The sequence below is a fragment of the Tamandua tetradactyla genome, chromosome 9, assembly GCF_023851605.1.
Source record: "Tamandua tetradactyla isolate mTamTet1 chromosome 9, mTamTet1.pri, whole genome shotgun sequence".
Lineage (NCBI taxonomy): Eukaryota > Metazoa > Chordata > Mammalia > Pilosa > Myrmecophagidae > Tamandua > Tamandua tetradactyla.
Genome location: NC_135335.1, coordinates 15,911,152 through 15,926,984, shown reverse-complemented (window position 1 = coordinate 15,926,984; position 15,833 = coordinate 15,911,152). Strand labels below are relative to the sequence as shown.

Genomic DNA, 15,833 nt, shown 5'->3' with positions numbered 1-15,833 from the left:
GAACAGCTAGTGAGGCCTTGAGGCCGCACTTGGGAAAGGGGTGCAGTGGGGTGCTGGGGAGATGACATGGCCAGCACTGGATGCAGCTGGGACGGGTGGCGATGCTCTCCTGGGATGAGGGGCAGTGCGGACACCGAGGAAGGAGCCAACAGGGAGGGTGAGTCTGAAGGATGGTGGAGCAAGGCTGGGGATGGGTGGAAAAGGCTGAGGAGAAGGACAGTGTGGGGCTGAACCTTCCACTCCCCACCCACCTCCTGAGCCCAGGACCCGGTCCCTGTCCTGGGGGAGTCTGCGGTGGTGGAGGATCTGGGGCGGGAGGCGGAGATGGGTCTCAGGGCTGCGGAATAACTGTACCCTGAGTGGGATGCGAAGAGTAACCATGATGGAAGCTGTGCCTGCACACTGAGGGGGGCCTACCTGGGAGTAGGAGGTAGGATCCCCAGCCCTGGGGTGGGGGCTGACTGGCTGGCCCTGCCAGTCAGAGGTGGGCAGAGACAATGGTCAGGGCCCTCCCCCCACAGCGGGTGGAGACGATTCTGCAAGTGGCCTTCATTGTGAGCTCACCCTCCAGGCCCCGCCCCCTTTCCCTAGCCATCTTCTCATCGCCCAATAGGCTGGGAGAGTGAGGCCACACCCACATTCCATGCTGCCTAGCACCCCCCTGGTCCCTCCCTCCCCTGGCTCAGTGCCACATCGCTGCCGTAGCTAGTGGATGCAAGTTCACAGTGGTTGCTGGATTAGATGATGGCGCTCCCACGACCCTTTCCCCTGTCCGAGATGTCAGAAGAAGCCCGACGGTAGAAGCTGGCTGCACTCAGAAAAAAGTTCTGTGTAATTCCCCTTCCCGAGATGTCGGAAGAAACCCGACAGCAGAAGTTGGCTAGGGCCAGAAAAATGTTACGTGAATTTCAGCTGAGAAACAATCTCCCCGTTCCACCAAGAGCCAAGAAGAAAAAAAAGGCCAAAGTTGGCCCTGCAACACCAACATCTGGTGGCCACTCGCCCGAGGATGCGCCCAAAGACAGCGCCACTCCTGCTTCACCTGCCGATGACACCACCCCTCCTGCCAGTGCCCATCTCGCCTGTGCTAGTTCTCCATGTACTAGTGGCATGGCATCACCTGAGAACTATGATGCCGAAAGTAGTCCTCTTCCCTCGGGGGAAAGCAAGACCGTGTCATCTACTGAGAGCCTGCAACAGGTTTCACGACCCCTTCACGGGCTCCTGCCTGAGTCCTCATCCAACATGAAGAATCTGGAGAGCCGATACCAAGACCTATCACCAGGCCTGGAGTCCAGCAGTCCTACACACAATCAACTCACAAAGAAGATACAAGAGTTGAACCAAGAAAAACAAGATGCTTTGAATCGTTTAGAGGAAGTCAAACAAGAGTTCGAACAAAACCTCATCAAGGAGCAAGGAGCTCTAAGACAACAGCTGCAAGAACACACTCAGACAATTGGGATTCTAGTGTCTGAGAGGTCTGAGTTACACACAGCCCTTATGCACACTCAAAAGGCTCTCAGACAGAAAGCAGGAGAGGCAGAGGATCTTGTAAATCGTTTGCAGTCTTCAAGGCGACATGTAAGTGAGCTGGAGCAGACACTGTGTGCTGTCTCTGCTCAGCATAAGCAGGCACACAAGACCAGCCAAGAGCTAACTGAAGAAAATGATAACCTGAGAGGAGAGCTCTGTACACAAAGCAAAAGCAATGAGGCCCTGAAGCAACATAACTCAGAATTAGAAGAGAAACTTCGGGTCCTGCTCATGGACAAGTCAGCCATGCAGCGAGGGATGGAGGAGCTGCGCAAGAAGCTGCAGATGAGGGAACTTGCAAAACTGCCACCACTGCAACCTGGACATCTTAACGACAACCAGCAGTTACGGCAGACCCCGGAGGAGCGGGCAACCCCACCCCAGAAGCCCCCAGCCGGGCCCTCCCAGATGGAACAGCGGCTGCAAGCCGAGGCTAGCGAGCTGCAGAAGAAACTAGAGCACCTAGCAGGGCAGCTGCAGGCCCAGGTGAAGGACAATGAGGGCCTAAGTCGTCTGAATCAGGAGCAGGAGCTGAAGGCTGCTGCAGCTGGAGCGGGAAGCCAAGCTCTGGGAAGAGCAGGCGGCACATCGCCAACACATCCTGGAGACCATGGAGAGTGACCGCGTCACCATCAGACGCGCTCTGTCCCAAAACCGTGAGCTCAAGGAGCAGCTGGAAGAACTGCAGACTGGCTTGATCAGGCTGGGCAATGAAAACATGGAGGTGACCAGTGCCCTGCATTCAGAACAGTATCTTAAGAAAGAGCTGGCCAAGAAGCTGGGAGAGCTGCAGGAACACCTGGCAGAACTCAAAGAGACCATGGAATTCAAGAGCAAAGAGGCTCAGGCTTTGCAAGACCAGCGTGAGCAGTACCTCAGCCACCTGCAGCAGTCTATAGTTGCCTGTCGGCAGCTCGTGGCTGCCTATCAGCAGCTAGCCACCGAGAGGGAGATGCTGCAAAAGCAGTTACTGCTGCAGACCCAGCGAGTGGAAAAGCTGCAGTACGAGGAAGTTCAGAGCAAGGCTACGGCTGAGATGATGTGCCAGGAATTGCAGGGGACTCCGGAGCGCCTGGACGCTGCCACCCAACAGAACCAACAACTGCAGGCCCAGCTGGGCCTCATGACCCTGCCTGGGGAAGGAAGTGCCGTAGAGAGCGAGCAAGCAGATGAAGACGAGCAGCGTCCACAGCTGAGCATCCCTGAAGACCTAGACAGTCGAGAGGCCATGGTGGCACCTTTGAAATCGGCCCTAGCTAGTGCGAAAGAACAGGAGGCACGTCTTCGCAGGCAGCTCAAGGAGCAAAAGCTACGCTGCCGGCACCTGGCTCGTCAGGTGACCTCATCTCAGTGTGAGCCAGAGGCGTCCCCTCCCTCCGGGACCGGTGGGGAAAGTGTATCAGGGGACATTCATCAGGCTCTGCAAGGGGCTATGAAGAAGCTGCAGCACTGCTTGGCTGAAATTATGCAAGATCAACTAGATTTGAAGGATCGGATGGAAGAGCTGGAGCATCGCTGCCTGCAGCTATCTGGAGAGATAGACACAACTGGTGGGTGCATTGCCCTCTACCAAAATCACAGGGCAGTACTGAAGGAGCATCACCGTGTAAAGGAGGACATTAGCTGCTCAGCAAATGACCAGGAAGACACGACGGGGAAACTGCTCGAGATGCAGGAGCTCAACAAAACACTTGTCGGTGAGGGCAAAGGACAGCACGGCATGTTTCTGCCAGCTGCCCAGAACCCTGCTGGTCAGGACACAACAGCGGCCCCAGCCCCCCAGGAGCTTGGAGCCGACAATGGACAGGACCTTCCCGAGGGGCACCTGGCAAATGATGTGGGATCTGTTCAGGGAGAGGCCCTCCAAGGCCAAACTGTTCCCGAGACTCCCACTGCCCAGCAGAAAATGCAACTGCTACGTGAGACGCAATACCCCCAGCATCACCATGGCCTGGGAGATCATCCCTGCATCCCCTTCTTCTACCAGGCTGAGAAGTATGAAGAAGCGAAGGTTCTGGGCATCTAAGCCTGTCTCTGGCATGCAAAACTTGGGGAAGTGGGGCCGGGGGCTAGGCTCCCACTTTTTCCCTACCACTCCTTCCTGACCCCCTTCCCTGCACTCTTTTCCTATCACCCTTTATCCCTAGAGTAGTGAGGTGGGGCCCCTGATTGGCTCTGTTGTGCCTCACAGACCCCTTGTTACTTTAGCAAGGAAAGGGCTGTTTTAATTTCTGGGCTATGAGTACTTAGTTCCATAAAACTTAAAAAAAAAAAAAAAAAGAATGAAAAAATAAAAAATAAATGCTTTAAAAATTAAAAAAAAATAACTGAGAAAATGTATATATAAAAAAGGGAGGGCATTTCCTAGTAGAAATCTGCTTGGCAAAGTAAGGCCTTTCAATTTCTAAGTAGAAGTATTGTTGAGGTGCAATTCAAGAATTAATGGACATGAGCTGTAGGCTTCCTTCCACAGCAGGAGGAGTATTAATTTTGTCCTTCTGGAATAAATAGGAAGACTTGAGTTCATTAACTCTCATGTCCAGAACTACCAATCAGTGACCTTGGAACAAAATGCAAAAATGCAGCTATGCAGAGACTCATGTGTAGCCTTTAAGGAATATCAAACAGTAGAATATAGAATATTATTATATTTCTGAAATTCTTAAAATAAGAATAATACTGTGTCTTTTGAGAAGCCCAAAATACTGTTATAAAGTAGAATAAAACATTTTAATACATATACAGAAATAAAACAACCAAAAAACATAAAAAGTAAAAGAAACACAGATCAAAAAATATTAAAAAGTGAAATAAAAATTAAACAAAGCACAGAGGGGGAAAAAAAGAAGCACAGGTCAAATAAATGTAACTTCTTTTGAAGAACTGCCTTTGGAAAGGAGCCACGGCTCACGGGTAGCCTTCACACCCTCTACCAAGTAGTCCCCTATTCATAGGGACTCATCCATCCCCTATTTACAGGGGCAGATTCAGTCTTTATTCTGAGGGGCTCATGTTTCCCCTCTTCAGAGGCACTGGTGGGAACACTGCTAGCACTTTCTTCAGCTTCCCTATTGGGCAGTATTTACACATTTATTTACACAAGGACATGGGCTGGTGTGAGATTGATGTTCCCTCAGAGTGTAAAGACGGTTACTGTGTGACATTTTGTATATCCTGGAGGCAGGACAGCCCCCTGTATAATAGCGGAGGCTGGGGCTGACTAATGGAGTGTGGTGCTCCATATTAGGGGGATGGGGAAACTTCCTTAGTGATTTATAGAAAAGCACAGAGGAAGGAGGTGGGAATAGGATCTTCACCCGAGGGATAACAACAACTTGATTTATTGATACGTGGTAAAACACAGAGGAAGAAGGGGGGTAGGGTGTCGGACCCTAGTGATAACAAGTTATTTTTATTTTACCTTTAATTCTGAATAAAATGGATCCAGCCATCAAAGAAATGTTAAGTGAACATATAATGGATTTATTTATTTGTTTTTAAAATTTTATTTGTTAATTAAAAATGTTTGCAAATATGCTCCCTTCCCCATCCCTGTATCACACCTTCCCTGAGTAATCTGTAATCTATCTCTATTTCTAGTAAATGCTAAGTATCATAACATTTTTGTCCTCATGTGTCTTTGTCTCACTGGACGTGATATTTCAAGGTTCTTCCATGTTGCAGCACATCTCATAGCTTCATCTTTTCTCATGGCCAAAGACATTCTATTGTGCGCATGTACATATTTTGTTTATACATTCACTTGTTGATGTACATTTGTGCTCCACCTTTTGGGTATGGTGAATAATGCTGCTGTAAACACTGGTGTTCAAGTTAAAAAATAATAATAAAAGGAACATATCCTTTGCAACAGTTTTAAATAAAAGACAGCCTTTAGGGTTTGATTTGGGAAAAGCAAAAAATGTCAAAAGTTGTCAGGTTTGACCACTATGTTAAATAGGAAAATGGGTTATTGTGAAACAATTGTTGGTTCCTTATTGAACCAAAGTGACAACAAAATGTCTTCTAAATTAATGGATAATAAGGTCAACCTAAACCTCAACAAGGAATTTTATTCTGGTATGGCATAGAACATTTGTCTTCTAGTCAGAGTACTCAGATGATTAAGAAAAGCTTTTTATAATCTTTCATTAAGATGAGCCCAATAATCTGCATTATTTTAACAGGGAAAACTAAACTCTAGTTTTTTATGAATATGTACTTGGATACAAAAAACTCTTACAAAATATGGTAAACAACGCTATCAGTTTTTTTGTTAGTATTGACCTCAACAAACAGAATTCCCTTTCACAACCTACTACAACTTTCCTTATCAATTCAGGTCTTGTCTAACACATTGGAACCAGACATTTATGAAACCACACTTCCTTAGATAAGCTTAACAACTTTTCATCAGCATTGACCACCACAAACAAATTCATTTCAACAAACTTCCTCAACTTTCCCTCCTCATTCTCAAGTACAAAGCTACAACTATTTCTTTAAAAAAGCACATCCTGAATACTTTACATACCCACATACCTTAAATTACCAAAAAGATCTTCAATATTGTCTTAAGACATCCTATAAAATGCAATTATTTTTAAAATAGTTTATTAAAATAATTTCATTATACAGAAAATTTACATTTTTTACCATCTTCAACAACTAATAGATATAATGCTCCTTTTTCTACTGGAAGTGAAAAAAAATCTCTTTTTTGCATAATATCTTAAAATTCTGAACTTCGGAAGCATCAAACTCTGGAAAATATATAATTGTTTTATTTGTACCAAGCATAAATCTAGGAAAAATTTCCATAGGTATCAAGGACAATTTTTCTCCTACTGAATGGAAATTTGACAATTAGATCTTATTTAATTCCCTCAACCTCAAGACTATTTGTATTTTAGTAATGAATTTTTTTTTACCATGGCTACCACTGTAAAAGCATTACTGGAAAAAATATTACCGTTGGGGAAGTCTGTCGGAACAAACATGGCTACTCCATAGCATTTCCTCCATGCTTACCATTTCTAATCACCAGGCCCAGTAGAAAGAATACCTTTTTCCCCTCAGGCAAAAACATTTTTTACTTTGTGCATTTAGTCACTATCATTGTCCACTCTAGGCATTCCTCCATTATACAGTCTCAATCTTTATCATCTATCTTTCCTTCTGGTTTCATTTGTGCCCCCAGCCCTCTTCCCTCTATCTTACATTCAGCTTCATTTAGTGTCCTAATATTATTGTGCCACAAACAGGTGCTACTGTGCTATCCATTTCTGAACTTTTACAATCAGTCCTGTTGCACAATCTTCATCCCTTCAGCTCCAATTACCCAAACTCTACCCTATTTCTATCTCCTCATAATCTCTGTTCCTAACTGAAATTCTCCAAGTTCACTCATTAACATTAGTTCCTATCAGTGAGACCATGCACTATTTGTCCTCTTGTTTCTGGCTAATCTCACTCAGTGTAACATCCTCAAGGTCCAGCCATGCTGTATCATGCTTCATGACTTCATTCTGTCTTACAGCTGCATATAATTCAGTTGTATGTGTATACCACAGCTTGTTTAGCCACTCGTCTGTTGCTGCACATTTGGGCTGTTTCCATCTCTTGACAATCCTAAATAATGTTGCTATAAACTTTAGTGTGCCAATGTCTGTTTGTGTCCTTGCCGTCATGTCCTCTGAGCAGAAACCTAGGAATGGGATTGCCGGATCATATGGCAATTCTATACTTAGCTTCTTAAGGAACCACCAAACTGCCTTCCACAGCAGTTGAACCATTTTACATTCCACAAAGAGTGGAGTAGTGTGCCTCTTTCTCCACATCCTCTCCACTACTCTACATTTATTGTTCTTTTGATAATATCCATTCTGGTGAGTGTGAGATGATATCTCATTGTGGTTTTGATTTGCATTTCCCTAATAGGGAAGTTGAGCATCTTTTCGTGTGTCTGTTCATGTCTTTTGCCCATTTTGTAATCAGGTTATCTTTTTGTTGTTGTGTTGAACAATCTCTTTATATATTCTGGATACTAAACCCTTATCTGATATGTCATTTCCAAATATTGCCTCCCGTTGTGGAAGCCACCTTTTTGTTTTCTTGACAATGTTCTTTGATGCACAAAAGTGTTTAATTTTGAGGAGTTTCCATTTATCTATTTCTTTCTTCAATGTTCATGCTTTGGGTATAAGATCTAGGAATCCGCATCTTATTACAAGTTTTATATGATATTTCCCTACATTTTCTTCTAAAGGTTCTTCTAAAAGTTGAAAGGACATCTGGGGACACCCCCTGCCCCCATAAAGGATCCATCACCCAGAGCTCAGGGGCAGGGGGCCGGGCTCCACACCACAGCAGCCAGGGGACAAGCCAGCACTGCAGTGAGGGGGGTTAGAGTCCCATCTATCACAACAACTCCTATTTCTCAGGTCAGGCAGGGGTACCATAGCACCTGACCAATGTGAGAAGGCCCAGACGTCAGCACAAGCAGCTGCTCCCGGACAACCCACCTCATTGGGGAGGGCTGTTCCATCACACTAACAGAAGCCCTCACCACCCCCAAGCCCCCCGTCACCATCCCCCCAGGTAACCCTTCTGTCACCATCTCCCCAAGTCCCTCTGAACTGTCTCCATCCCCTCAAGGCCCCCCTCTGTGTCCATTCCCCCAGTCCCCCTCTGTCTCCACAGGGCTTGCCCCTCTCATCCTCTCTGGCAACTGTGCTCCTTCCTTCTGCCCTGCACATCCTGGGGGTCTGAACTTGACCTGGGGGATGACGTTCTTTCCTGGGGACGATGGACTCATCCTGGGATTCTGGCCTTGTCCTGGATCTCCTCCTGAACTTGCTGACTCCCCATCACTCATTCACATGGCAAACCTTCCCAGGTCTTCTCCATGAAGGGGAAATGGGCAAGGGTGGACACGGGAAGGCAGGGCCACAGGAAGGCTGGGGGAAAAGTCAGAGCCAAGGCTGTGGGACAGGGTTGAGGGACTGGCACTCGAGAGCCAGGTGGGCAGAAAGCATGGGCTAAGAGGTGGCTGGCTGCTGGCCCAGTGGGGATGGGAGGAGCTGTTGGTCCTGATGGACAAGGGAGGAAGGTTGGAGGACATAAGGCTGGACTCCAAGGGTGAGATGCTGAAGGCTGGAGGACTGTGGCATCTGGGTTTCAGTGATAAGCTAAAGACACAGTGATGGACACACAGTGGCCTCAGGACAGCCTCAGAGCCCAGGCAGAGCTGATGGTACATGGAAGCACGGGAGCACAATGGGAGGATGTGCAGTGGCAGTGACACTGTCTTGGCCTCATGCTGCCCACTCACCCCAGGACAGAGCCAAGGTTAGGGACCCAAACATGGGTACAGGGTTTGTCTGCTGAAAACTACCAAATGTCAATGAAAGGACTCAAAGAAGACTTAGCAAACTGAGAGATGCTGTATTCATGGACTGGGGGATTCAGGACAGTAAAAATGTCAGTTCTTCAAAGCTCAATCTTTAGGTGTAATGCAATGCCTATCAAATATACTAGCAAGTTTTTGTAGACATAGATAAGCTTGTTTTTAATGTACATGAAAAGGTAAAAACCTCAAAAAAACACAATCTTGAAAAAGAAGAAGAAAGTATGAAGAATCCCTCTTTCCAACGTTAAAGCTCTCTGTGCAGCTCCGATGTGGAGGGACATAGACACAGACACAGTGGAACAGATTGAAGAATCCAGAAAGAAACCATCACGGAGAGGCCCAGCTAATTTTTGGCCAAGGTGTGAGAGCAAATGAGCGAAAGAAGGACAGATATTTCAATGTCTGCAGTGATTGGACATCTACAGATAGAAACAAATAAATACGCATGCTTGACCCAGACCTTATATAAAATGAACTCAAAATGAAACCCTGGCAAATATAAAATGTGAAATATAAAACTTTCAGGGTGAAAACTAGGACAAAATCTTTGGTACCTAGATTTAGGTAAAGATTTTATAGAACTGAAGGCAAAAGCATGGTATGTGAAAGAGAGAATTGATACTCGGCCTCATGAAATTAAAAATTTTGTTCTGCAAAAGATACAGCAAAGGATAAAATGACAAGCTGCAGCCACGGCAAAAATATTTTCAAGCTGCATGTCCAACAAGGGAGTATTTTGAACATATAAATAACTCTCAAATTTCAACGTTAAAAAAGGAAAATATTCAGCTAGAAAATAAGCAAAGGACAGTCATAGACATTTCACTGAAATAGATATACACCTGTCCAATAAATACATTAAAAATGTTAAACAACATTAGCCATTGGGGAAATGCAAGCTAAATCCACAATGAGATATCACTGCACCCCTAGTACCTAAAAAGTGGTGAAAATGCCAAATGCTAGTAAGAATGTGTTGAAACTGGATGACTCATACATCATTTATGGGACTGTAAAATGGTACACATGCCTTGGAAAGGAGCATTACAGTTTTTTAAGCAACTAAACATGCAATTGACATATGACCAAGCCATGACTTTCTCAGAGGAATGAAAACTTATGCTCACACAAAACTGGCACCCGAACACACCTAGTGGTTTAAATAATAGCTAAACCTGGAAACATCTAAACTCAGATGTCCTCTGACAGGTAAGTGGATGGACAAGCCGCAGTGCCTCCATACCAGGGAATGCTATGCACCAATACAAGGAACTACTGATAGAGAATGATGCCACTGAGTGACAAAGAGCCAAGCTCCAAGTGTCATATACTGTGTGATTCCATTTCTGGAACATTCTGGGAATGACAAGCTTAAGAAATAGATGGCAGATGAGGAGTTGCCAGGGGTTGGGGTGGGGCCTTGGAGTGGCATGGTGTGTGGTTATTAAAAAGCAACGTGTAGAATCTTGTGATGTTGGAACCTTGTTGTATTGTGACCATGATGGTAGCTGCTTAGACTCACCAATGTGACTGAAGTGCATAAAATCAAACACACTCATGCACGCACACACCCAATATGACAACCGGCACAAGGTGGGAAATTTGAACGAGATGGAAGGGTTGAATCAGCATCAAAATCTTGGCTTGTTAGCTTTGGGTGAAATGGAGTTCGCAGAGTGTCTCTGTAGTATTGCTTCTAACTACAGGGAAGTCTCTAATTTTCATTAAAATAAAGTTGGAAGAAAAACCAGTGTGTGGGGAGTTAATGCTTCAATTGTATAGAATTTCTATTTGAGTTGATTGTTAAGCTTTGGTCAGGGATGGTGGTGATGGAAGCACAACACTGTGAATATAATTAACTGAATTACATATGAGGATGTGGTTAAAAAGGAAATTTTAGGTCATGTGCAGGTTACAAGAATAAATTTTTTTATGAAACATCAAAGTGTATGACATGAGTCTTACTGTAAATGATGGACTACAGCTAATAGTACCTTTTAAAAAAAGAAAAAAAATAATCCAGTTGCATAAAGGCCAAGTAACATGGTACAAGACAAATATTATCATTTTTACTGTTTCACCATTACTGGCACAATTAGCCCCAAAGAGAGGGGTTGTGTGGAGAGTGAAAATTAAGTAAAAGTAAATGAGAAAGAATTAAAAGCACAGCTATGGTCCCCAGGCCTTGGGAGGACATCTTTGAGATGTGGGTGGGGGTGAGGGGGCAGGCTGAGGGCATCTGCCCTGCTCTCCTGAGGGTGCTTGGGGTTCACTCAGCTTGTGGGGAAGGAGGCAGGTGGTGGGCTAGGGAGCTGCCTCTTAGTTAAGGTCCACAAGGAATCTGAATAAAGGGTCCCAAGCTGGGGCAAATGCAGGTGTGGCGGGGAGCCAGCCCCTGCTTGGCCACTCCTCAGAGTCTTAGAGAGGGGTGACAGAGGGACCTGCACCCAGCCGGCAGTGATTGGAGAAGGAAGATGGGAGACAGCAGCAGGTCCAGAGGCCGGGCTGGGGGTCAGAGATGAAGGGCCCAGGAGACAGTGGCTTCTGGCTGAGTCCAGACTGCTGCTTATGGGTGTCTGTAGATCAGCAGGGAGTGGGGCTGAAGCATGTGGGGTGATTGTCTTGGGATGTAGGGATGGACAGAAGAGTGCTCAATGAGAGGAAGACACTGGGAGAACTAGAGAAGGAGAGGGTGGTTCCGAGCTTGGGTCCTCAATCAGGAGACCAGGCTAACTGCAGGCAGGAAAAGCACCATCTCCTCTTGGGGTGCAGAGGGTGTGGAGAGGGCGGGAGCTAAGCCCAGGGCCACAGGAGGCTTGGTGAGCAGGCACCAGATGAGCTGGAAAGGTACAGCTGTTCCCCTGACAGCAGAACCCAGCTCCTGTAGGAGGTCCCCAGAATGTTCCCCTCTGAGATGTGCCATTCAGGAAGAGAAAAGGAAAATGTTGGGAACAGAAATGTCCCAACGGGCTAGGAAAATTCACTCTTCTTTTTTTATCAATTAGTTTTCATCTGTGATATCAAGAACGTTAATGCATTTCTCGTGTTCTCTAACATTGGATTGACAGAATGTCTTTATGATGGATTTTTCCAGGTCAAATGAATGAATTCAGAGAAGCCCTTTATCTGTGTGCACGTCTTGGGTTCCTAAATGTGTACCACAGCAAAGCTGGAACACCAGCCCATATGCTTTCTCCAACAGATGCAGAAGTTTAGACCAAGATAGGAGAAAGGTTACCCACAAGACCACAAAGAGTTAATGAAGCTAGAATCTGGACTTTCTGGCTCCTGTTTTAATTCTCTTTTATGAGTCCAAATTAAAAAAAAAAAGTTTGTAAGTGACTGAAATTTAATACAGCCATACTTAGAGCAAGATTGTTAACCCTCTTTTTCATGGGTGAGCACAGAAAAAATACTCCAGGGGTTCTTGGGGTTTGGAAAATAAAGAAATTAAAACTAGTGGGGTTAGAGTTGACTAGGGGCCAAGCTCCAAGCCCAAGAAATGGTGTAAAGTTGTTAAATTAGAAAAGCCAATGGGGAAGTGTGACTCAAGAAACGGGTTCATGATCAGGAACAGGGAAGGAAAGGAGAGCTTGGAATTAAGGAGGAAGAGGGGGAAGGAAAGGGTGCAAACAGGCTTTCAGTGTACCCAGCTCCTCCTTTCTATTTGATTTTTAATCACTCTTGACATGAGTCTGCACAGCACATGCCTGTAGCCAGCCAACGTTGCTGATGGTGAAAGGTGGGAGAGAATAGACAGCGTAGTTACATTGGGCTTCAAATACTTAAGTCCTAACGAGCACTTATTTGCTACAGTTGGAGCAGATTTTAATAAGTCTTGAACACTCTGGGCAATTGGGACCGGCCCCAAATTGGTTACAAGTTCCTTGGGTGGCCTTAGGCCTTTCTTTGCCTGTGTCTCGGAGGAGGAAATGAAGGTAGGAAATTGGCCCCTTAGAGCAGGGCCCTGACATACTCTGAGCATTTCTGGGCAAGATGGTTAGGCTGTGCAGTGCCTGTAGAGTTCCATGAATGCTGTCTCCCCTCTCTCCCCAGATCCCCAGCACCGAAGCTTCCAGGGCCACCTTCCGGATGAGCTCCAGGGGCTACAAAAGGGGTCTCCTTTCACCCGTGTTGACATTTGCCTGGGGGACTGCAGAAAGCAAGCAGTCTCTCTTCCCTCCCTGTTACAAGGACATGTTATATTTCTTTGCCCTCTTAAAATCCTCAGTGTCAGCCTCTGGTTATGTCTTGGAAGAGGTGGCCCGGGCTTGGAATTGTGCCATAGTGAGTGGCCTCTGAGGTCTCACATCGAAGGAAGGGGACAATAGCATGACCTGAGCAGGCATGTTGGAGGGAAGAGGGCACAAGGAGATGGCCTGCAGCCCAAGGCAGAGAGAGCTGAGGCCAGCTTGACAGGGAGACCCAGCTTCCACCGAGTAAGACAAATACACCTTTAGGAAACTTTCCAGCTTATCCTGACACTTTTTTCTCTGGCACCCCAAAGCCTGATTCTGAGAATGCAAATACAGTGATTTTGAGTTTACACCACATCTTTTCGATTTATATTATACAGTTTTATAATTTAACATAAATGAAGAGAAGCTCTAACACAGAGACTGGATTGTATATTTTACTCACAATGAGGCTTCTAAAATGAATTGTGTCTCTGGCACTGTTGCTAATTAGCTGGGCGACTGAGCAAGTTGCTCTCCCCCGTGGATTTCGGCTTCCAAATTAATAAATTAACTTCATCTTTCATTCCTTCATTTATTCATTCAATCTTTATGGAGTGTCACCAATGTTCTAGTTGCTGGGAATATAAAAGAAAAGCTACTGACTTCAAGGAAAAATAGTTCTCTCCCCTTATTAAATGAGAGGTGTTGGCTGTAAGCTAATGAGAATAATTCTCTAATTCATGTAAGCCCCAAGTGGATCTTGTTATAATTTCATTTTAGACCCACGGGTCATTAGTGAGCACTGAAATTTAGTGGAGGGAAGAGAAGTTTTCTTTCTGGGAGGGGCTGGGCTGGGCCAGTCTCCCACATTTGCTAGCAGTGTACTCTGGACAGGCCACTCGGGCTCTGACCTGAATCTGTCAAATGGAGGATTCCCTCAGGATGGAAATTAGTGATGGTGTGTTTGTGCTGGTTTGAGGCTGTGGTTACCCCAGAAAAGACATGTCCTTTAATCCTCATTCAAATTGCTGGGTGAAATGTTTTTCATTGTTTCCATGGGGCTATGACCCACCCAACTGTGGGTGATAACATTTGTTTAGATGGTTTCCATGGACAGTGTCTCCACCCATTCAAGGTGGGGTTGCTTACTGGAGCCTTTTAAGAGGGAACTATTTTAGAAAGAGCCATGAGAGCCACCAGAGCCACCAGATCTGACAGAAGCAACAGAAAGGACAGAGCCCCAAGGAAGCCATTGCAGAGAAAGCTAGCAGATCTCGCCATGCGCCTTTTTAGCTGAGAGAGAAACCCTGAATGTCATCGGGCTTCTTGAATCAAGGTATCTTTCCATGGATGCCTTAGATTAAACATTCTTATAGCCTTGCTTTAATTTGAACATTTTCATGACTTTAGAACTGTAAACTGCTAAAAAATTCCCTTTTAAAAGCCATTCTGTTTCTGGTATATCACATTTCAGCAGCTTATAAAGTAGAACAATGCAGAGAGCACTTTGTAAGCTGCCAAGCAAAGCTCAAATGTTAGGGGTTATTCATAGGATCAACGTACTTATCATCCTTTCTGGTGGCTGAGGTGGAAGATGGCCCTACCTCTCGTCACTAGTTACATCTTTTGTCAAAAGGTACTTTTTATTTCCATTGGACTTCATAAATGCCAGTGGCTTTTGGCAAAGGGACAGTAGAAATAAGCTACAATTGGTGTGGCTTCCAGGCTCCAAGTAGATCTCAGAAATGTTCCAGAAGCAGTAGCTGGGAAATTTGCTGGAAGAACCTTGAGAAATAATATATTCTAGCCCCTACATGTTCAGGTGGGAAAAAGAGTCCAGAGAAAGATGGTGATGCCTCCTGGATCACAGGACATTGGCAGTAGGATTGGGAGTTGACCCATATCTGTTTTGATGCAGCTGCTAAATTCCAGGCCTCTTGGCTGTCAGCTCAGTGTTGGGCTGCTTCACTTTACCTTTTTGCACAGCTTTTAATTTGATACTCTGGACTAAAATGAGAGGTGGATTTATCCATATGCTTTGCTTTGCAGATAAATATTTGTTCATGTTTCTTAGTGTCAAGCAAGATGGACTGTCCTCCTAGGAAGTCACCCACTGGTACTAGAGGTGCTCAGTAGGTTGAAGGCATATGTCAGCTGGGAGTAGGTGAGAAGCTTATAAGACTCCCCTCTAACATTTCTGAGTAATAAGAGTTCATTCTAAATGCAACCCTCTTTATGGATGATGAAGCATGATCATCTGATAGGAAAAATAATCATTCATGCATTTTCATGACCTGCCTGGATAGGGTGAGTCCCTTGACCACTGAGTTTTCTTGCTGTACTCGTTTGAAACTAGTATATACCCCAGGAGAGTCATGCTCCTTTAATCCAATGTTGTAGGGGCAGACCTATTACTGGGTGGGACTTTTTGATTAGGTCACTTTCATGGAGTTATGGTCCTGCCCATTCAAGGTGGGTCTTAATCCATTTACTGGAGTCCTTTAAGGAGGAGACATTTTGGAGAAAGCACAGATGCTTAGAGACAGAAATGCCTGGGAGATGCTAAGCTAGGATGAAATCCAGAGTTTGCCCTGGAAAAGTAAGAGAGGACCCACAGGGCACAGAGAGAAAGCCACTGGAATCAGAAGCTGAAAGCAACAAACCAGGAGCAAAGACCAGGAGATGCTGGCCACAGGCCTTCCCTGCTG

General features: G+C 45.4%; 1 pseudogene; it reads left to right on the top strand.

The window, feature by feature from the left end:
• The first annotated feature begins 841 nt into the window (after nt 1–841).
• Nucleotides 842–3,562, top strand: LOC143646786 (golgin subfamily A member 2 pseudogene; annotated as a pseudogene).
• The last annotated feature ends 12,271 nt before the right edge of the window (nt 3,563–15,833 follow it).